This window comes from Leptonychotes weddellii, chromosome 12, assembly GCF_054177405.1.
Source record: "Leptonychotes weddellii isolate Sample4059 chromosome 12, ASM5417740v2, whole genome shotgun sequence".
Taxonomy (NCBI): domain Eukaryota; kingdom Metazoa; phylum Chordata; class Mammalia; order Carnivora; family Phocidae; genus Leptonychotes; species Leptonychotes weddellii.
In genome coordinates this window covers 34572599-34595663 of record NC_138380.1, presented here as the reverse complement: position 1 = coordinate 34595663, position 23065 = coordinate 34572599, and the positions used below count along the sequence as shown (strand labels likewise).

Here is a 23065-nt window from a genome sequence, read left to right as displayed (position 1 = left end):
TCTTTCTCTTCTTCTTCTTTCTCCCCTTTCTCCTCCTCTGCCTCATCATCACTGATTTCTTTCTCTCGTTCCTTCTCCAAATAAAGGGTGATGGGATAACCTATGAACTGCGAATGCTTCTTCACCACTTCTTTGACACGTCTCTCCTCTAAATACTCTGTCTGGTCTTCTTTAAGATGGAGAATCACTTTAGTACCCCGGCCAATGGGCTCACCATGGTCTGCACGTACAGTGAAGGAGCCCCCAGCAGAGGACTCCCAGGCATACTGCTCATCATCATTGTGCTTTGTGATAACCACCACCTTCTCTGCCACCAGGTAGGCAGAATAAAAGCCAACGCCAAACTGTCCAATCATGGAGATGTCTGCACCAGCCTGAAGAGCCTCCATGAATGCTTTAGTTCCGGACTTGGCAATGGTTCCCAAATTATTTATGAGATCGGCTTTGGTCATGCCAATGCCTGTGTCCACTAGAGTCAGGGTGCATTCCTGGGGGTTGGGGATGATGTCAATTTTCAGCTCTTTACCGCTGTCCAACTTGGAAGGGTCTGTCAGGCTCTCATAGCGAATCTTGTCCAAAGCATCAGAAGCATTACTGATTAACTCCCGAAGGAAAATTTCCTTGTTAGAATAGAAGGTATTGATGATGAGGGACATGAGTTGGGCAATTTCTGCCTGGAAGGCAAAAGTCTCCACCTCCTCCTCTCCATGGTGCACTTCCTCAGGCATCTTAAAGGAGAAGAGCTGCAAGCACGACAGACGACGGTGGGTAGAGACTGCGTCCGGCTACGTCTCCGCACCAAGGCTGCGCGGGAGTGACTCAAGAGTAAGGAGCTATCTTTAAAAAGAAAAACAAGCCCTCGGAGGGCCCCTCCGCTAAATACTGTCACAGCTCCACTCTGCCATACACTTTAGAGGCAAGGCTGCCTTCCATTTCCATGGAGATCTACTGTCATTAAGTCTCAGGTAAAATGATATGAGACTACTTGACAGGCATTCAGAAGATCTTTGTAATTTCCTGTTTTATTGGGTAGCGGTAGAAAAAAAAAACAGCAATAATCAAGTATGGATACTTAAATGAAAGAACATTAAAAGCTGGCGAACTTGGCTTTCTCTTAAGTGCGCCATGTAATTAGCTTTTACTCATTCACTTCACAGTCTGCATCCTGTATCACTCATTGCAAAGAAGAGTAGACTGCTCTCGTGTGCACACTAATTGCTAAACATGTAAGTGAATGAATGATCCTGATCTCAATCCATGAGAGAAAAAATATTAATGAAGACGATATAAAGAAGGCAAAAATAGGAGGACAGAGTCAACAGAAATTTATACTGCTCTCTTAGTAAAACCTGGTTTCAGAACACATAGCAGAAGGACGAATTTAGTTAACTCCTGCACTTGATCTTATTCATTTTATTCATACTCTAATTAAAACAAAAATATGTCACACAAGGTTTAAACATCTGCAAGGAAATACTGATGATGAAAATCGGTTACTATAACCATTTTACGCACAAGAATGGGAGCTCAAGAGCAGCAAATGTATATTTGCTAAAAAGGCTGTTCCAATGAAACTCGAAAACAACCATTTTTAAGTTGATATGTTTTCATCCTCCATGTATTAAAAAATGGTCTGCATTTATTTCTGTCTGAAATTGGTGACTACATGAGGAAGAGCACAGTTTATTCATTTCATCCAAGAACTGAATGTCAAACTAGTTTAAAAACCAAAAGATCTGCCCTTAAGTAGCCACGAAGATTATTCTTACTCCTGGTTCTTGTCAAGGAATATAATCCTGACCTCTGTGATGCCTAAGTCTTTTAAAATATTTTATCATAAAATATATCCGTTAAGGATTGGTTGAAGGATGTAGTCCATTAATCTCCCTTCTATCCTCTTTGAATTTTTGCCTGGATTCTCTTTAGTCCATTGGAGACCTGTATACTTTGGATAAAGTCTTCAGTAACTTGTAGAATTTTTTTCCCTGAAATGTACTTTGGTGCTAGCACCTAGAAATGCTATAATAAACATCTCTATGAATTTTATCAATGCATTTTTTTAGGTACAGATACTGGTGAGGCCATCACGTTTTACATCACACCACAGTCCATTTATGAAACTATGAAAAAATATTTATTTACTTGTTATCCCCAAGAAAAGATGTTTAGAGGACACTGTAAATCTTTTAAGTGACTGTGGTGGTTTTAAAACATGTCTGCAAATTCTTTGACATTCTTCAATCTAACTCCCCTCCATTGAATATGCCTTGCTGTTGTGACTTGGTTCTAGCAAATAGAAGGTGACAGAAGTGACGCTGCATGATTTGGGAGGCTAGGGTATGAAAGGCAACACAGCTTTCACCCATTCCCTGCCCACCACCCCCACCACCATGCCTTGGAGACCTTAACCAACATATGCGAGAAATTTAGCTTCCTGAGCCACTGTGCTAGAGAAAACCACATGGAACAACCATACAGACAGACAGACATGCTCAAGGAATGCCAGTTGTCCCAGTTCAGCTTTCTGAGTCTTCCCATCATCAACTGCCAAATATTTGAGTGGGAAAAACTTCAAATGATTCTGGTCCCAGGGTTCCAGCCAAGCTGGCTGAAGCCAGGTGGTACAGAAATAAGCTGTCCCCATTAAACTCTGCCCAAATTACAGATTCATGAGCAGAATAAATGTTGTTACTCTTATGTGATAGGCATAATAATGGCCCCCCAAAGATGCCCATATCCTGCTCCCTGAGGTCTATGAATATGTTAGTCTACATGGCAAAAGGGAATTAAAGTTGCAGATGGAATTAAACCTATTAATTAGTTGACCTTAGGATAGGGAGTTTATATCCTGGATTATCCAAGTGGGCCAAAGTTATCAAAAAGGCCCTTAAAAAGAGGAGGGAGACAGAAGAGAGCCAGAAGGAGAGAGGAGTGCAGAAGCAGGGTCAGAAAGATGCAACACCACTTGCTTTGAAGATGGAGGAAAGAGACCATAAGCCAAGTAAAGTGGGTAGGCCCTAGAAGCTGGAAAAGGAAAAGAACCAGATTCTCTCCTAGAATCTCCAGAGAGTAATTCAGCTCGATTTTAGCCTAAGATATATGTAGGACTGCTGACCTCCACAATTTTAAGATAATAAATGTTGTTTAACTTACTAAGCTTGTGATACTTTATTGCAGCAGCAAGAGAAAACTCCATACTCTGATTTAAGTCTCTAAGTTTAGGGGACTTCCTTACTTGCCATCCTATAGTTGGGATAGTGACCTTGCCTAATTCTCACATCTGGCCTATAGGAAGTTTAATCAAATCAAAGAACCACCTACGGCAACATTGTAGGACGTCCTCTCTTCACCCTCACTTTCTCTTTCTCTTGATATGCTTCCTCTCTTTTGTTATGCCGATTTTTTTATACTACCTCGAATCCTTTTAGAACAGGACCATTAATATATAAATAAGATAGATTAAAATGATATACTTACCATAACCTACTGGAAGTAATGAAGTAGACAGAATGAAAAGTATCTTTTCTTTGTCTCTGTTAAAAACAAAGCCGAGGGCGCCTGGGTGGCTCAGTCAGTTAAGCGTCTGCCTTCGGCTCAGGTCATGATCCCAGGGTCCTGGGATCGAGTCCCACATCGGGCTCCCTGCTCGGCGGGAAGCCTGCTTCTCCCTCTCCCACTCCCCCTGCTTGTGTTCCTGCTCTCGCTGTCTCTCTCTCTGTCAAATAAATAAATAAAATCTTTAAAAAAAAAACAAAAACAAAAAAACAAAGCCAAACCTCTGAAGCTGATCAATAGCTATGGGCAGCATCAACTGAAGACAAAAGCAAGCCTTTAACTTAGCTTAGTGTTTTCTAAAAATATGGAAATAAAGTATCTAAAACTTTTGTTTTTCAACTTAAAAGCAAGAAATAAAAACTTCTCGTAGAAAATGTAATAAAATCTGTGTATGTATATATGCATGTGTATCTATACACACATTTTATGCATATAATATAAATATATATAACATAATAAATATATAATAAACATTATATATAAAATATATATATGTGTGTATATATATTTTTAGCTTTGTATTGTGTCTGCTTAAGGAAGAGAGAATAAAAGAAGAGATCAATGAAAACCAGGAATTGACAGAGAAAGACACAGAAACAGAAGAAAAAAAGAGATGATATTAAAATGTTTGGTATACTGGTAAGGAAAGAGAGAAAGAGACACGTGGGTGCTCACAGAGACACACAGGAGATAAGGAATCGAACAGGAATCCATACAAAATGCGTAAGGAAAGAGGTACATTTAGAAAAAAGAGAAAGGCTCTCATGGCATCAGTAACACTCCTAGCATGTGCCTTTTGGAGATATTCTCACTGAGAATTTCCAGTATTACACTGGATTTTAGCATTCTAAAATAATAATGGGGAGATTATCTGTCTCTCAGCAACTGCACTATAAACGTGGTGAACCTGGCCCTCCTCATGTCTTCTCAGCTGCAGAAACCAGGGGCCAAGAGTGCAGAGCAGAAGCATCACCTGACAACTGGGATCCTTCCTGTGACTTTAGGTGACTCTTCTGTCCCTGTTTGTCCCCCTACCTGCCACCTGCCTGCCATCATCGCCGTATGTACCACATCTGTGTCACTAGGCCTCTGCCTCAGTTCCCCTTGCCTGCCCTGCCCACCAGTACATTGTGGGCTGCACAACCTATTAAATATGCACCTGTCTCTTCTATGTACTTTATGCTACTGTCTGGGGTCTTGCTCCAAAACAGTTGAACCAAACAAAGCCACAATACACAGTGACCCAGCCATAGACTCCTGCTATTTTCCACCTGGCCACAATTTCCTCCTCCCTTTCAAAATCATAATTTGTACTTTGGGACACCTTACTGAGGTCACTAGCCCAGCTCTGTCTGTATAATTTTGCTTATAAAAGAAATGGCAGAAGAGTCCCCTCACATGGGGGCAAAAGCAAAGTTACCCTGCATGTCAACTACAAGCCAGAAAAGAGAAACAAAAATGATGCTTAAGTGTATATACTCCCATCTCAGCAGAGTCCCTGGACTTAGCAGAGATTCGTTTATTGGGAATCAATGTGGTAGGAGAACAATATCTTGGGAATTCTTAAGGACTGTATCTTATACTTCCTTGCACCTCTACAAAGGTAAGCATTTGATGCCCATAGGATTTAATGACTACTGAAATAGCTCTCATCATCATAATCGATAAAACATGGAAACCTGTAAAGCAGTGTACGGGATTAAGTAACACTAAGGTATCTACCCCTATTTGAGAAAGTAAGGTCTCCTTTAATCTTGGGCATCAATAGGAACTCCTCATTATCTTGGGAAAGGTCCACCCACGTTCACATAAATGTTGCCTGTGAATTCCACTTTATATCAGTAGAGTGTGTCACAGTTTATAAAGCACTTGTGCATTAATCATATAGAATGAAGTCTCTTTCTGTTCAGGCTGTTTCTATACAAGTACAGAGTACTATTTGCAGATAATGTGCTTCACTGAGCCTGCACTGAATTGTTCACGCAACAGCTGTAAATCAAGATTGACTTTTTGAACCTAACTTTGCATAATTCAACAAGCTCCGGAACATCTTCTGCCTAAGCAGGCACAAGACTTGTAAGAATCTGCAAAGCTAAATAACTACCCAGTGCTGCCTCAAAACGATTAAATAACAAAAAGGTTTTGCATTAACAAATCAGGAATGAGTCACTTACTGTCTGATTCTTCTCTGATCAAGAAGTGACAGAGAAGGTGCCATTTACAAAAAGAAATGTCATAAAGTGATTGAATTGTGAATTTCTTCTAGTCCCCAATAACAAGAAAATGACCATAAAAGGAGGTGGTAGATGGGGGAAGATAAGTGCTATTAAATACTAGTCTGTCAAGAGATAAAATTTATTGGAGTCTCGATGGTAGATTTAGTCTCCGCTCAGAAGAAGTAATCAGCTCTGCAGCTAATACTGCTCTTAATAATGGCATTATATTTAGGGCTGAGCAGTATAAAGCAGAAACCCCGTTATGTCAATATATAGGTAACAGGTGCTTCAAGATGGCACAACAATATAACTTCATTATTGTCCTGAAACCTTTACTTCCTTTTCTTCTGCAGTACAATTATTTAGAAAGATAGTGACCAGCTAACTCCTCCACCAACCAGATTCCTTCAGTAGCTCTTGTTTCTTTTACCTTCTTCCACCAACGTCATCCTCCTTCCCGTGTGCCATAGTCTTGGGCAGCATTAGACCTGTTGTTACTGTCTTTTTCCCCAGTTCCACCTGTCCCAAGAATTGACCTATCCTTAGGCAGCCTGTACCTGGAAACTCTCAGTGTTGACACTATTCATGCCAGCAAACGATAATGATGATAGGAAGGAGGAGGAGAGCTGAGTTAGTTTTTACCATGTGTCAGACAATTTTTTCATATATTTGCCACAAAAACCATATAGGTAATAATACCATTATTCCCATTTTACTAAGGAGGACAGTGAGATTTGGAAGACTTAAGAAACTTGCCCAGAATCACAGGACGTGGCATAGGAAGGGCTTAAACTGTGCTATAAAACCCAATGCACTTAATCATGACAGCAATGATTTGCATTAGTAGTAAAGTTTTTAGATCAGAATTACCAGATATCGCTATAACCATACTCAAGTAAGTAAGCAATCATCTGGGGCTGGATGGTAAACTCGGCCTTATAGTTTCCACAAAGCTTAATTATCTAGTATTACTATTTTATATGAATGTGTTTTATATCTTCAAATATGCTCTAAGCTCATAAATAACAACAGCTATGTTCATATAAGTTAAAATTTCTTCTTTAGTGCCAAACACTGTGTTATCCATAAAAATGATCATTATATAATGATTGAATGAATTCTGAATTATGTGATCTCAAAATACCCTTTTAAGGCTTTAAAGGGTATAATTACCTAAAATCTAAAGAAGAGAAATGCAATTTTTCTGGGGGCAGGGGAGAAACAAAAAGAAAGTGATAATGGTCCAGGGAAGGATGGGGTGGGGGATAAGTGGTGGGGTGCTGGGCTTAGGGAGAGCTCAGAAGGGCAAGCAGAGGATGGAAAATAAGACGTCAGGACTAGGGTGAGAGCCCTACGTTGGGGATGCATAAAAGATACACTCTACTTCCTTATATGTTTTATAGGAACGTTCCAAATGTTTCCATGGGGACAAAGAAGAGAGACCATCAGGAATTTCCCTAGCCTAAGACATACTGAAAGGAAGGTATGTCACTAACCCCTAAAAAGGGATGCCACTGGCAGCAGCAAAAGTAACCCTTCTTAATTGAGCACAGTGTTCAGGTAATTTATACCTCATTCCCATTGACCCACATTCCCGTCTAACTTGTTCTCCCCTCCATCTTGTCTATCCCATCTCAGTGAACATTCCTACCATGGAGCAAATTGTTCAGACCAAAACCCAAGCAAGGGACCACCTTCCATTCTTCTCTTTCCCTCAGCCCATATATGTAATCCTCAGCAATCTTCAAAACATATCCCAACTCCATCTACTGCAATTTCATTGCATTTCCACTCTATCACCCTGGTTGAAATCACCATCATCTCTCTCTTTTTTTTTTTAAGATTTTATTTATTCATTTGAGAGAGAGACTGAGATAGAGAGAGCATGAGAGGGGGGAGGGTCAGAGGGAGAAGCAGACTCCCCGCCGAGCAGGGAGCCCGATGCGGGACTCGATCCCGGGACTCCAGGATCATGACCTGAGCTGAAGGCAGTCGCTTAACCAACTGAGCCACCCAGGTGCCCGAAATCACCATCATCTCTTGTCTGGATTATTAAAGCCCCCACCTCCACGTCCTAGCTTCCTGCTTCTATTCTTGTCTCTTCCTGTCATAGTCTTATACATACCAGCCTCATGATCATTTATGCATGTTAATCAGATCACATCCTTCTCTTGCTTCAAACACTCTAGAGGCTTCTTGTCTCACTGAAATAAAGTCTAAGCTCTGCTGTGGCTCACTGGCTTTACGTGGCCTTACCCTACCTCCTTCTCTGGGTTCATCTTCTACTATTGTCCACTTCATAGCCTACAAAAGGACCTTTCTTTCCTCTGTCATATGTGCCCCGCTCATTAATACCTTAAGGTCTTACCTTTCCCTCGACCTTAAATTAACTCCGTATCTTCACAGGAGTACTCCAATTACTCAGGTCTGGGCCATCTTTGACTACCTAAACTGTCAAACAGGGTTATACTCCACTGAATGCAGTCAATGAATGCCATCATGTCTTCCATTTTCTTCATAGCTCCTACCATTGTCATTTATTTACTTGTGTGTTGTCTTTGGGTCCTGTTTCTGGCCCCTACTTCCTTACACCACAGTTTATACAGATTCTAATTTATCCACATTGTCTAGAACACCAGTTATATAGTAAGGCTCGATAACTATTTCCAGAATGAATGAATAGATGAATGAATCACATGAATAGTCTTATGTACTTAAGCCTCTTGTGCAATTGCTATGTAAGAATTTACCTTTGGAGTGTGTGGAATACGGTTTTACATTCTTAGATGATATTAGAAAATATTTGATTTTTTTGCCTTAGCAAAGAAAGGAGGATATGTCACCCACATTTCCCTTATACACACACTTTTAATACTGTGGTTCTCCCTGTGGGAATCTAACCTCAGAATTATAATGTGAGGATGAAAGAGGTAATTGAAAGAATAGTGTAAAAAACTCCATGTTGCCTTTCTGGAGAATGTGATAGAATTTTCTAGCATGATACATTACATGCCCTCAGTAATAAGGGGAACCTGCGAAAATGTTATTTCAGAATATTACATCAGGGAAGAGCTCTCTCTTCAGTTTTGCCACAGGGTTTTTAAGATTGCTGTTACTGTGCTTACTTGAAACATAATGACAAATAAGAAGTGTGTGGAAATGACAGCTATATTAACTTTATCATGTACAGTTAAGTATTCAGCACACTTGAAAGCAGTGTTCCTTTATTTTCATAGCATGCTGCATAGAGAAATAGACTTGGCAGAAGGGCCTGGTGAAGACATTGCTGCATTCAACTCGAACGGTATAGCCAGATGCCCACAAATTGGCGGGGCGGTAATAGGGCATTCATCAAACACTGGGGTCTCTGGCTCACACCATGCAGAACAGAGATGAAATATCTAGAAGTGCTCAAGGCAGATAACCCAAGGGAAGATGTGAAGACCATGACATTTGTCTTTGCATAATTTCTACCTCCTTTAAAGAAGCTCTCCATCTACTTCTCTCTATACTCCCAGACACTTTTCTGTGAATACAGTAGATACATAATAGAAAATTAATTAAATTAAGCCTCTTGTGATATGAAGAGAGAGAAATTATGTGATTCTTTTGTAAAAAGTATGTACTTTTTAAAAAACAGGACACATGAAGATTTTTAACCGACTGAGCCACCCAGGTGCCCCAGGACGCATGAAGATTTTTAAAGTTGTCAGCCTTGCTCTACACTTTTCAACTCTGATGCTAAAATTCCAGGCTGCACAACTGTTGTTAAGGGGATGTTTTCAGTCTTTCTTCAAATCTCACTCCATGGATAAGGCCTTTGGGCTTCAACTATTTGGACTTCAATTACTTATAGGGCTCTCCCAGGCCCCAGGCTCTTTTTCAATAAAGAGAAAGTACACATTCTCCCTCTTTAGATTTCTGTTCCTAATTAAAGATGAAAATAAGCACAAAAAGCAACAACAGTAAGAAATGGCATTTTGGATAAAGGTCCCCTCTCAGGCTGTGAATGGTGTTATTAAGAGGAGTAGACTGGGCTGCCTGGGTGGCTCAGTCAGTTAAGTGCTCAACTCTTGGTTTTGGCTCGGGTTGTGATCTCAGGATCTAGCATCTAGCTCTGTGCTGGGCAGGAGCTTGCTCCCCCTGCCCTTCCCTTTGCCCCTCCCCCCATAGGAGAGCTATCTAGGGGGGGAAAAAAAAAGAAAGAGAAAAAAAAGAGGAGCGGAGCAGACACTGGGCTCATGTCCACCCAGTCTGCAGCATGGGTGTGAGGAGACTCACGCAGTTGGGGACTCCAGTTGCAAGACCTTACACATCTGAGGCCAGGTTCAGAGCTCGAAATTCTAGGAGTGACTTACAGCTCTGAGACTTAATGGCAAGAGTCTCTGTGGAATGATTCTAGTCATTCTAACCCAGATGTCATGCAACTGCTCAAATTGGACCATATTGGGCTGACAAGACGGCAGTATAATTTGATCCAACCTCCTACAACCGGGGGTGAAAATGGGGAGGAGTTCACTTTTCAAAGCCAGTTCAACTGGGCCCATACCACCAATTTCTCATTGGTGGAAGTACAAAACCCCTTTTGTACTTTATCCCATGTCCTGGCAGAAGAGAAAAGGGACTTTTTTTTTTTTCAAAGATTTTATTTATTTATTCATGAGAGGGAGGGAGGCAGAGGGGGAGGGAGAAGCAGGCTCCCCACAGAGCAGGGAGCCTGACATGGATCATGACTTGAGCCCAAGGTAGACGCTTAACCGACTGAGCCACCCAGGTGCCCCAGGGACTTTTTATGCTCTCCTGTGACCTCAGCCTCTGAGCCCTCTTTTGGTGACTCTTGTCTAAGTTTCACTTGTGCTCACAAAAATGCATTCAGAGCCTCTGCTGGTTTCTATAAGAAATCCACAGACACCATATTGGAGTGTCTAGGGAGTCTACAGAGTGGCCTCTTGTCACCTGAGTAGCCCCCTTTATCCCTGTCCCCTTCCTGCTCCGCACAACCCCTCCCACGCCTCACTCCCAGGTCTGTCTCCTTCGCTTGCACATATCAATTCAGCTCTTCCTGGCTCCTGACCCCCCAGTTTCCATGCTATCATCTATTAGGTAGATGGCAAAACAATTTAGCAGGATCTATCCTCTTTACAATGCAGTCCAGGCTATCAATACATGATTCAACTTATGGCCTATCAATGTAGTGATGTGTGGTCAGCATCATGCTAGGTGCTATCAGAGAGGGAGGGGTATGAAGCAATGGCTCCAAAATGCCTCCTGGCTGAGGAATTTGCTTTAGTTGGTAGGCAGACATTTCATAATAAAAACAACACTGTTACAGGATAGGGAATACATGCTATGTGACAGCATTTTCTGAGCCAAACTGACTTGGAAATGATAATACAGGAAACACATATCTTTACTAAAAATATGCTTCTAATAAACACCTTTCTGTAAATGAAACAACAAAAAATCCAAACAGTCCGTCTAAAACTAATTCATGTATCTACGCCAAATGGCTTACACATTTGGATAAGGTAAACACTGACAGAATTTTGATTGAAAAGAAAATGGATTTTTTTTTCTAATGGGCACCTAAGAGGAAGAATATCCTTAAAATATAATGTTCAGTTCCTACCAGAAGATGAGCTGGCAGAGGGTGAGATAAAAGGGAGGTCTGGATGCTAGATCATTTTGTATGCAAATCACTTTCCTTGAAACTCTCCAGAAGTCTAGATATATCACTAAAGCTAAGCTTCCAATAATACAGATTCTGCAAGTGACAGCACAGAGATCACCACACCACTTCAGTCATAAACATACAAATGACAGACAGACAGACAGAGATTCTTCTATTTGCTCCTGAAGAGCAAAGCTTACCTTACTAGATCCCTGGAACAAAAAAGGCCGAATCCTAGGGGATTCTAAGTTTAGAGAAGTGGTTTCCAACCCTGGTTCCTTAGGAGAGTCACTGGGGGAGCTTCTTGGATGCTGGATTCTGGGGCATCAGAATCCATCAATTCGGATTGAATTGGCCTGGCAGGGAACCCAGCCATTGTTTTCTTAACAGGCAAGCTTTTAAGAGTGACAGATTCCTGGGCTCCATTCCTAGTTGTTTCCAAGTCAGTTGATTTGAAGTGACTTCTAGGAATCTCTGTTTTTAAAAGTGTCCCAAGAGCTTCTTTGTTTGGCCAGGTTTAAAAAACCACATCTAATGCAAAATTACAGAAAGCAGAGTCAGTTGGTTCCAGAAATCATAAAGCTAGTGTGTAAGGGTTAGAAGATTACGTATGTATGCACTGAGACTCCTTGAGCTGTGGGACAAAGGGCCCAAACACCTCATGATTTCTGGGTTACCTGGAAAGTAATGTTGACAACACTACAAAGCAGCGCTCAAACCTCCACTTCTTGAACCCTTCCCCTTAAAAGGTAATAACTTCCACTCTGCCCCCATCTAAGGGAAGACAAATACATCTACCCCTAGAAAAGCATACCCACATTAAGTAGCCATATAATCAGGCTTTAGTGTATAGCTCAGTAGTTAACTTTAAATATAATGTAGGCATCTCACTGCACTCATTATATCAAAGATAGAAGGACCTAGTAGGCTATTAGAAAAAAAGCTGCTATGTGACACACCATAGCACAAGTGCCGCAAAAGAGATCTTGCACAGAAAAGACCATTGAGAGTTTCAACACAGACACACAGCAGAGTAGATCCTGACATTATAAACTCACGTGGACAAAACGGTAGCACTACATTATAAATCCACCATTAGCCCAAAGTCCCCGCATCTCGAAATAAAGGAAATCTAATTTCAGAAATATCACAGTCAGGCAGTCATTAAAAAAGATTAAAAAAAAAAAAAGACAACAACAAATAATTAGGTAATAATATAGACAAGTAGAAATAAAATTTCAAATATGCATGGCTTGTGGTTGTTCATTAGAAATCATAAAATTGGGAGAAGTTCAGATCCAGTGATGCAAACGTATATCACTCTCTTTTAGTAAACTAGCAATTGAACGAAGACAACAGACATCTTTCGATGTGCTGGCCCACTCGGCAGACTCCGTATAGAAGAACGCTGATCTCCTGGAGCAACTTAGCTGATATCAGGAGATGCCTCAGGTGTCAGGAGAAAGAAAAACTACATGATTATATTTAGATTACTAGATGGCTCAGGGGAAAAAAAAATGAAAGCATTTAGAAAGTCTTTATGACTAATACACTTCTAAGTGGTGTTTTAATCAATTACCACGTCACATGCTGACTACCTGCGGCATGAAGGAAGCCGGCCCGGTAAGACGCTTCGGGGACCCATCATCACTGTTGACACTCGTCCGGCATGACAGAGGAAATCACTACTCTGCAGTTACAGTCTGCGTAATCAGGGATAATACTGTCTTGAAAATGGAAATCAGAACCCAAAGTAATACCACCCTTTTAGGTTGAATGCATCTCTTGCAGGAGTGGCTTGTGCATTTTCCATCTAGAGCCTAAGTAAAACATTTCATTCTACCCAGCAACCTACTGGGAGAAACATCCCATTTTCAGGGATATTCTGTTGATGACAGTATTACGGCTACACGGTGTATCAACTGAAGCACCACAAGACAACATGCCATACAATTTACCTTGCTTAGCATAATTCGTTTCTAAATCCTCATTTATTTGCAGCTATTGTGACTGGAAAAACTTACTGATGGTTTCAAACATCTTTCTTATTCTTTGGTGGTCTTTCAAAGAAACAGTGTCTATAAACCTTTCGCTTCACACAAGCAAAAGAGATCTGTTCAGTTAGGATGAAGTCATGGTTTGAAATTCTTATAATTACATTAATGTACTTAAGAATATAGTCAATGTTTAATTTACAGTTCGTACTTCTATTTAGAGGATAAAGCAGGACACACTGTTGCATGGGAAACAAGAGGTTTAAACCTGTGAATAATTTAAATAAATCACAATTTGGTTTATTTACTGCATTCATACCCAGCAGGCTTAATTTAAAGACCTTCATGCTTTTTTAAAGTTTTTCCTGTATGCCTCCCTATTGAGAAGGTGAAATCTAAAGGTGTTTCTTCACAGATTCTATGCATAATAAAACAGAAAGGAAAATCATGAACTCAATTCAATAACTGAATGCATCTGCAAGTTTTTTAGGGCTTTTTTGTTCCTTCTTCTTCACAGAATTATGGGTGGACTGTTGAGCTAAATTTTTTGTTAAAATGGCATAGCTCTCCTTTAGTAATTTAAAAAAAAAAATTGTAACTTGGTTAAAAGACTTAAGGATAAGCTCAAAAACACCACAACTGAATGTTAAATCCATTTTATCAGTCTCATTGTGATGTTCAGAATCTGCTGATAATTAAATAAGTTTTTAAAAACCAGTGGGTTGCTCTGGATTATTTTCACAGCTTATATGACAAATTCTATTTCCAAAATATAAATTCACCATTTATTTTCATCGACGAAAATGAGTTGCATTTCATTCAAGAGTTAAGTTTCTTGCAATAAATATTAACACAATGTGGGAAGATCTTACAATTTTCCAACTGACTAGGAATCTTTGACATATAAATGCTGAACTTAAATTGTAGAATAACTCATTAGGAAATATGCAATAGCAGTGTCAAGATTTATAACAAATACACTGGAAGCGTTTTAAAAATTAATATTAAGCTGCTATGCTTGGCTTCGTTAACTTTCTTCTTCATTTACAAAGCATATCTGTCTGGTTTTATGAACTTGGTCTCTAGTCCCCTTTCCTACAAACCTGTTTAATTAAAGTTTAACAGCTGTATATGCTTTAGAAACAGCAGAATGGTTTTTCTCACTTGAAATACTTAATCCTTTCTTAAAGTATGATCTTTCTGAATATATATTTAAAAGGCAATGGACAAGGAATAATCTACCAACAGAAAAACACTAGCAGCTTAGGGCATCAGCACTATGTATTCAGTGTGTAGACAGAATAGTAATTTCTAAGCTAGGAAATCCAAGGCCACATGGGGCACGAGTATATTTTTATTCTCAAAAAAAAAAAGATAGCTACATAAAACAACAAATAAGTAAATAGAAAAATAAGCAGAATGCTTAAAAATACAATATTTCATGGGTTTGGGGTACTACCATGCATATCCAATACCCAAGGAATATGACTAATGAGGTAACACCAGGTATCTTGACGAGATCCAGGGCATTCAGGGTGGTATGGCCAGGGACGTCTACACCAGATATTTTCATCAGTGTTACCACTTTATCATCAACATGCAAATATTTATTAAATAAATATCTATAAGTACATATGTGTGTATATGTGTATATACAAACACACATAAACATACAAGATACCATTTCTGAAATGAGTGAAAACAACTGAAGGGCAAATGGATGTGATGAATCCTCAAACAGCACACCTTTTCATGTGAGATTAAAAAATAGTAACAATATAAAATTAATTCCGGTATCGGTAGCTAACGCGTATGATTTCATGCTATGCCAACTCCAGCTATCTCTCCTCTAGGTGCTCTCTCCACCACTACCTACCTGACCACTGTGTAGGGAGGTATTTTTACACCCTTCTGGTAGTTAGTTCCTTGAAAAGAGTCTCGGACTTAACCTCACTGTCCCTCCCAGCATTGCACTCTGTGGTACACGTTCAACTAATGTGTGTGAAATAGGCACATTGATGCAAGAGCAAACCCAACTTATTTTCAAGAGAAGAACTCTAAAAGAGGCTTTGGTAGAGTGTACTATTGTTCAAAATGTTTGTTTCCCATCCCAGGGAGGGGGAGTTGTGTGTACCCACCATATTGACATCAGGTTGGGTCATGTGACAGGTTTTGGCCAATGACACATGAGTAGAAATGGTATGTCCCTTTTCCAAATAGAAGCCTCAAGATCCATCTCATGGTTCTACCAGGCTTCCTTTTCCATCTCCCCTGTGACTATTAATACCCTGTCATCCTGAATCCCTGACAGTAGAAAACATGGAGAAGCATTCCATGCAACCTAAGGTAAACATATAATAGAGTGAGAATCAAGCATCTACTACAATAAACCATTGAGATTTGGGGGTTGTTTGTTATCATGGAATAAGTTAGCCTAAATTGACATACACGGCGCCCATTTAATTCTTCTCAATAATAAACAAGCATATTCTCATCTCTTTTGCTGTGCAGGGACAGTTCCTGCAGCATTTATGCTGCTGGAGAGAGCAAAGAAAAACAGATGGCTGAGACTCGTGTTCTTTACCACTAGCTTTCCTTAACCTTCAGCAACATTGAAAATGTTCAGCAAATGAGAGTTTACATTTTTGAAGATAAGGAGTTGGGACTGATACTAATTGGACAAAGTTGAAATATTTCCAGAATAAACAGAATCACTTCACAGAGTGATTGATAGTCAGGACTGATGTTTTATAAATATTGCACAGAGCTTCCTGCAGTCATTTAATTTGACAAATACTTATTGAGCACATCCTCCATATGCTAAATTTTGTAAGACAGGACCGTGCTAGATGCCAGGCTCCAGAAGTGAGTCGCTGCCCTTGATTCAAATTGCACACAGGCAGAAAGATGCATGTACAACTGGCTCTAATACAATTAGATGCATTTTATACCTGTAGGATCAATACAGTACGTTGGAAACAGAGAAGAGGACAATCATTTCTGTCAGGGTGAGGATACAGGATTTTGTTAGATGGGTGGGGGAGGGTGAAGCGTCTGCCATGCACAGGATAAAACGTGAGCATGGATAGAGAAGGATGAAAGCACTTTTTAAACTGGAACAATATAGCTGTAGCATTGTGTGTGTGTGTGTGTGTGTGAGTGTGTATGTGCGCGCCCCCACATAGGCACATGGGTGTAAGAAGAGTGAGTAGGGGAAGAAGACGAAAGCAAAAAACCGCCCACAGTGAGTGGTAAATGTTATGAAAGAGGAAGCTAGTATTCAATAGGAGCACAAAAGGGATGTAATCCCAGTAGTAGAAGGTTTTAAAAAGAGATGCTGGAAACGAATCTGTGGCTTACACACACATCTACACATATGTATACATATGTAGGCATATATCTATACACATAATATGTGTATATGTGTGTGAGAGAGAGACAAATGTTAAAGGTAAAATCCAACAATATTAAAGAGTATACTGTAAAATTCCCCTCATATTCCTGCCCCTCAAGCCCTCCAGTTCTCTTCTCTAAAAAGTGGAAGTTACACATTTACTAGTAATTACTGAGCAACTTAGAGTGCAGAGAAAGTGAGCACGAATTCCTAGAAAAATGACTGCGGTGAAGTGGTATTCAGGATCTAATATCTGATCGTTTGCTCATATACGTGTGTGTGTACACATAGATCTAACCTTTTCTTCCTAATTGTTCCTGAGTCTCTATTTTCTGAATGGATCACAATGTCCTTAACTGTATGGATGTACATTTAGAAGGTTTCAATCTTTTGCTATTATAAACAACCCTGCATGTAACTCCCTTGTACACACTCCTTTGCACTCTGGTGCAGGTCTATGTACCAGATAAATTCCTAGAGATACGATTGCTGAGTAGGAGTTAGCCAGGCAAAAACAAAACGAAGGAACAGGACGAAAGTGAGGGTGTTTTCTGTAAAGGCAAAGGTATATGAGAAGATGCATAACTGCCAAGAAACCACAAACTATCAGTGTGGCTAGAACCTAGTGGGGAGAGTGCAGCTGGAGAGACACAGGGCCAATCATGAGGGATCTTTATTACCAGGTTCGTGAGTGTGGAAGGCATAATGAGATTAACATTTAAAAAAAATCATTCTTGTGGGAGTGTGGAAGATGGGTTGGCAAGGGTATGAAAAGGAAATCAGTCAGGATACAGACACGGTAATCCAGGGAGGAAATCATGAAGGCCTGCTAACTTATCTTCCAGGGTACTCTTAGAACAAGTCCTCCCTTGCTCGCCTCTTGCTCGCCGCTCCTTTGGGGAGAATTCCAAGACCGATGTCTAAGATGCCTCATGGTAAAGTAGCAGCCCGAGGGAGTGACGCAGTGATGAGATCCACCTGTCTACCCTGGAGTGGGAAAACATCCTTCCTGGTGCTAATCCTTCTCCAAAAATTTGTGTACTGTCTGCCTCCCTCTTTTCTATGGAATAAATATCATAGAATTTAAGAGCTGGAAAACATGTTCCAAATCATTTAGTCCTAGGATCCTCAAATTGGTGAGATGCTTTCCATTTTCCTAAAAGCATGAGATCACAGGGAGGGCAGAGATTATGAAGGAAGTGAGAGTGCACTCCTAAAGAAAATATTGGGGTGGGTTGGTGGTCAGGATCTGACACTTCATTAAACCTGCAAAGGGAACAGGGGATCATGACACTACAGTGTTTTTTTCCACTCAAAATTCCCACCCCAAATCCCAGTATTGGAAGTTTAAGCTTTAGACAGGGTGACAATAGAGTCAAATTGAAGAAAACATCATTTCACACCTAACTGAGTAGACCAAAATCTAAAATAGGTTAAACTACTCAAGTTAAGACGGATAACTGGTGAGAGACCTAATACTAGAACATTTTCTCAAATTTCAGCATGCATTAGAATCACCTGCACGGCTTATTAAAACATAGGTTGCTGGCTCCAGCCTCAGAGTTTCTGATTCAGTACGGGGAAGTGGGAATCAAGAATTTGCATTTCTACCAAGTTCCTTGGTGATGTTGATGCTACAGTCTGGAGATCACACCTTGAGAAACATTCTACTAGAACAATGCCACCCTCCATATGGTAGCTATGTTGCCTACAGAACATATGTAGATATATATGGTATTCTACAATAAAGGATAACTAGATTTTTATAACTCTAAAATATTGAGAAAAGCATGTTACAAGCTTTATACTGAAGTCCCATTTCTCCTTATTTGTAAAACTCATAGATTAGCAGTAACACACACTAATAGCATTAACTCAGCAGATAAACACATAAAAATTGTGTCAAAGAATTCAATTTCTAAAGTTCTACTTCACAGACCTCTAACCATCAAAAATAAAATTAAATGGAAGTAACCTATGAGAATGAATAAAACTAAAAGGCAAATCACAAACTGGAAATAAATTTGATCTAAATATGACAAGGGGTTAACATACGTAATATATTCAAACTGATAGGGGCGCCTGGGTGGTCAGTCGGTTAAGGGACCCACTCTTGATTTCGACTCAGGTCATGATCTCAGGGTCGTGAGACTGAGCCCCATGTGGGGCACCACGCTGGGTTTAGAGCCTGCTTAAGATTCTCTCTCTCCATCTCCCTCTGACTCCCCTCCTTGGTACCCCCCACCCCATGCACACGCTCTCTCTCTCTCAAAAAAAAAAAAAATATATATATATCCAAACTGATAAGAAAACATTGAATACCATTTAAAAATGGGCAATTCTGAAATAGTTGTTAGAAAAGGAAGCAAAAGATTAATAAATGTATAAAATATTCATTTGTATCAGCAATGAAAGTAATATAAATGAAAACAGCAATGAGAAACATTTTTTCACCTTTTGTATTAACAAAGTCAAAAATGATGTTAATACTCATCACTGGCTCAATACACAGTGCAATATTCATACATTGCCAGAAATGTGAAAAGTGAAACTTTCATGTAAGTTTCATATGCATATCCTCTTTATTTCCTTCACTTTATTGGCAAGGAAGTTGCAAGTTTTAATTTTAACAAATCATTATTTTTTAAAAGTCATGTGAGAATACTAGAGCTCGGATACATCAAGTTAGGAGTCACTTCAATTTCCATCAGGCAGTAAGCATTCTCTTGATTTTAATGATAGCCATGTGAGACTTAGAGTTCAGGATTATTTACATAATCCCCCAAAAGACAGCCCCAGAAATCCATTAAAGGTCACCTTACTTTCCCATACACATACCAAATTCTAATCTGTTCATTCATTTCCTCTTCTATTATCATACTCCTTGCTTTTGTAAAGCTTACGGCTTATTATACTTCCATCTCAAATAGAAAATCTTTCAGGCTGGCTTTCCATCCTACTAAACTCCATTCCAGTATGTATTACTTCATGCTATAGTCACAGATTAAATAGTCATTTACTTTTTGATGTATGTAAAATTGGAATCCAGACTGCAGAAACGTTCCTTGGAAGCATCAATACACCTTGAGGTGTAGCAGTGTGGGACGCTGCGTTTATCACTGCCACCTCTGGGCTGCATATTAAAACCAGGTATCGCATAATGGTCAGGGAGAATTTATTTTTGTAATAAGCAAAGTGGAAAATCTCCTTAGTTCCCAAGTGTCCAGTTGCAGGAGCCCAAAGTTAATGACTTGCTATTCATCATACCCCAGGTATACAACTTTCATCACACAATTGACTCTTCTGAAAGATCAACAACTCTCAGCTCCCCTAATAATGAAAAAAAATTAATTATTTTCACTCAAATTTTCCTTTGAGTTGAGGATGATCAATTTCAAAATCTTATTAGTTCTGCTAGTGCGAACCATTCAGATTCTCGGGGGGGAAAAACTAGGGAGACACTCTTTTTTCTAAATAAACAATTTATCATTAATATTTCTGTCAACAAACTTCTTTTCCAATTTTACAAAGACTTTAGTTTCACAATCAACATTTTAAATATAGGAATGATTACTGCTTGTGTCTAACTGAGATGCTATTATCTACAAAGGCATCCCTCATAATAAACTAGAGAACATTTGAACATTTTCCATAACACAATGAATAAATTGAGGAACTAAAATAAATTACTTTAAAAAAAGGATCCTCTAGATTATTAGCTCCTTCTTCTCTGCACTATCAGTTTAGTCCAGCACAGGCAGATCGAGCTCAAATAACAGCCAGAAGATAATTGGAGTTCTAATGCTGGGCTTATAAGAAGAGCTTAAATAGCCTGGGGTAGTATTCTAATGCAGAATTTTCCCATCTGCGGGGCCACTCCTTTTGTATTAGGAAGAAACTATTTGGGCAATGAAATTTATTCTACTCTTTTATGAGCATTGTGGCAGCTCGCCAGTGAAGATGCTCTCTGCAGCGTTCTTAAAGTATAATAGCTCTTCCTCAACCAGCTCAAGACAAATATCTTCACTGTAAGGTGTACCCATGTGGCTTCTGGCAATGCAGCAAGAATCTCCCTTAGAGGAGCAGAGCTACTCTGCCTCAACCAGCATATAACCAAAGAACCCATGGCTTGTAGGCTAATTCTTCCCTACTATTTAAACTGCTGGCCAGGACTAGAAAATAAGTTTAGTATTTCCTACTTATTTCTAAAGTTAAAGGAATGAAAGTACATAATATAGACCAGGATTAGCAAACTAGGGCCCAGGGGCCAAATCTAGTCCACTATCTGTTTCTATAATTAAAGTTTTATTGGAGCATCCATTTTATGTTATCATTTATAGTTGCTTTCATGCTACAGCATCAGAATTGAGTAGTTTTGTCAGAGACGGTATAGCCTGCAAAGCTATAAAAAAAAATTTACTATCTGGCTGTTTACAGAAAAAGCATATTGACCCCTGCTAGAGGCATCAGGTAACTATGCATGAGGAACCAGTTCAAGATCCCAAAGATACAGTAGCCCGCATCTGAGTACTTGCATGGAACATTGTAAAAGTGGTTTTCTTCCAACTTCAGAATTTATCAAATATGGACCTATATCTTGATTGAGTAGTACAATAAATTTTTTTCAACAATGACAGAAAAAGTTGATCATCTAAAATGGGCAAGGAATTTTGTTAAGCTCTGGGGAAGCCAAATAGAAAATCAGTTAATAATACATTACATTTTGGTAGTGTGCTAAAATTTACAAAGTATTGGAAGATATTTGGTCTTCAAAATAACTCTGAAAATAGAGAGGTTTTTTTTTTTCCTTTTAAAATCAGAGAGGTCAATAACTTTTCCAAGGTCATACAGCTTGTAAGGAACAGAGCTGGAATTGAATATATCATCTTACTCCAAGCATAACACTCCTTCTACTATATCATGCTACTCCTCATTGCCCCTAGACACCTAAAAAAAGCTTTCATAAAACAAAAGTTACAAAAATTTAATAGCATCCATAATAACTAAGTTAATACCTTAAACACACCTGCTCCGCCGCATGAAATTTTTTCTCCAAACATTTTAAAAGAGAAACAGTGGTCAATGTTAAGTTGAAACAAAATTAACTGAAACTGCGCAAAAATAGAAGAACTATCTGTTCCTTAATTATTAAGTAATTATTCAGGCTGCTTCTTTCATGCTTCTGGCATGCTTCTTAAGCTTAGTTAAAAAGGTATTTTAAGACAATCTTTTTAGCTTCCTACTAAGATAATTATACTTATATGCCTTTTCCGAATATTTGACAGACTTACATTACTGTGAGCAGAGAAAGAAATAAAAATCAATATTTAGTTCAAAGGAGTGTACAAAAGTCAGCATTTTTCTATATTTTTACTTGGAGGTCACAACTTCAAAAAGTTATACTACTAAGAAATATAATTAAGCCAGCAGCAAAGAAAGCATATAGACTAATGCACTAGGTGGCCCCCAGTGTGATGTGCTTCCTGCAAGGAAATATCAGACTCCACCAGAGCACTTCACATGATCTGTCTGCACTGGGGGAGGCGAGGGAGGCTCATGGCAGAATTAGGGAGAAAAGTCCCCAAAGCCAGCCCAAAAACAGAGGAAAGGAGCTTAGTTACAGACTGACTACTATATTTTGAGAGCAGCAAAGGGATGTTGACAAGGATAGAGCCAGATCAGAGCAACCTGGTAGGCCCCCAGTTACAGAAACTTTTTCCTAATTAAGCTATGCCAGTGGGTTTCCTACCTGAAGCCCCCGAGTCATTTCAACCATGCACTGCCTGGAGAGAACACGATGGTTCTAATACTTCCTTTTAGATATGGTGACTTTAATAGGAAGAACATTAAATAATGAAGACATTATTTAATATTGCCTTTCATGCTCTTGCCTGTAATTTTCTATAAATGGGTATTTTATTTATTTATTTATTTATTTATTCTTATGTTAATCCCCATACATTACATCATTAGTTCTAGATGAAGTGTTCCATGATTCATTGTTTGTGCATAACACCCAGTGCTCCATGCAGAATGTGCCCTCCTAAATACCCACCACCAGGCTAACCCATCCCCCCACCCCCCTCCCCTCTAGAACCCTCAGTTTGTTCTTCAGAGTCCATCGTCTCTCATGGTTCATCCACCCCTCCGATTTCCCCCGCTTCATTCTTCCCCTCCCGCTACCTTCTTCTTCTTTTTTTTTCTTAACATATATTGCATTATTTGTTTCAGAGGT

The 23065-nt window shown here is 39.4% G+C and overlaps 1 protein-coding gene and 1 pseudogene across 6 annotated transcripts in view; both read right to left on the bottom strand.

Moving 5' to 3' along the window:
* The window catches only part of IMMP2L (inner mitochondrial membrane peptidase subunit 2), a 750329-nt gene that overhangs the window by 224892 nt on the left and 502372 nt on the right, over window positions 1-23065 (bottom strand). The window lies entirely within an intron of this gene.
* Window positions 3-835, bottom strand: LOC145716648 (heat shock protein HSP 90-beta pseudogene; annotated as a pseudogene).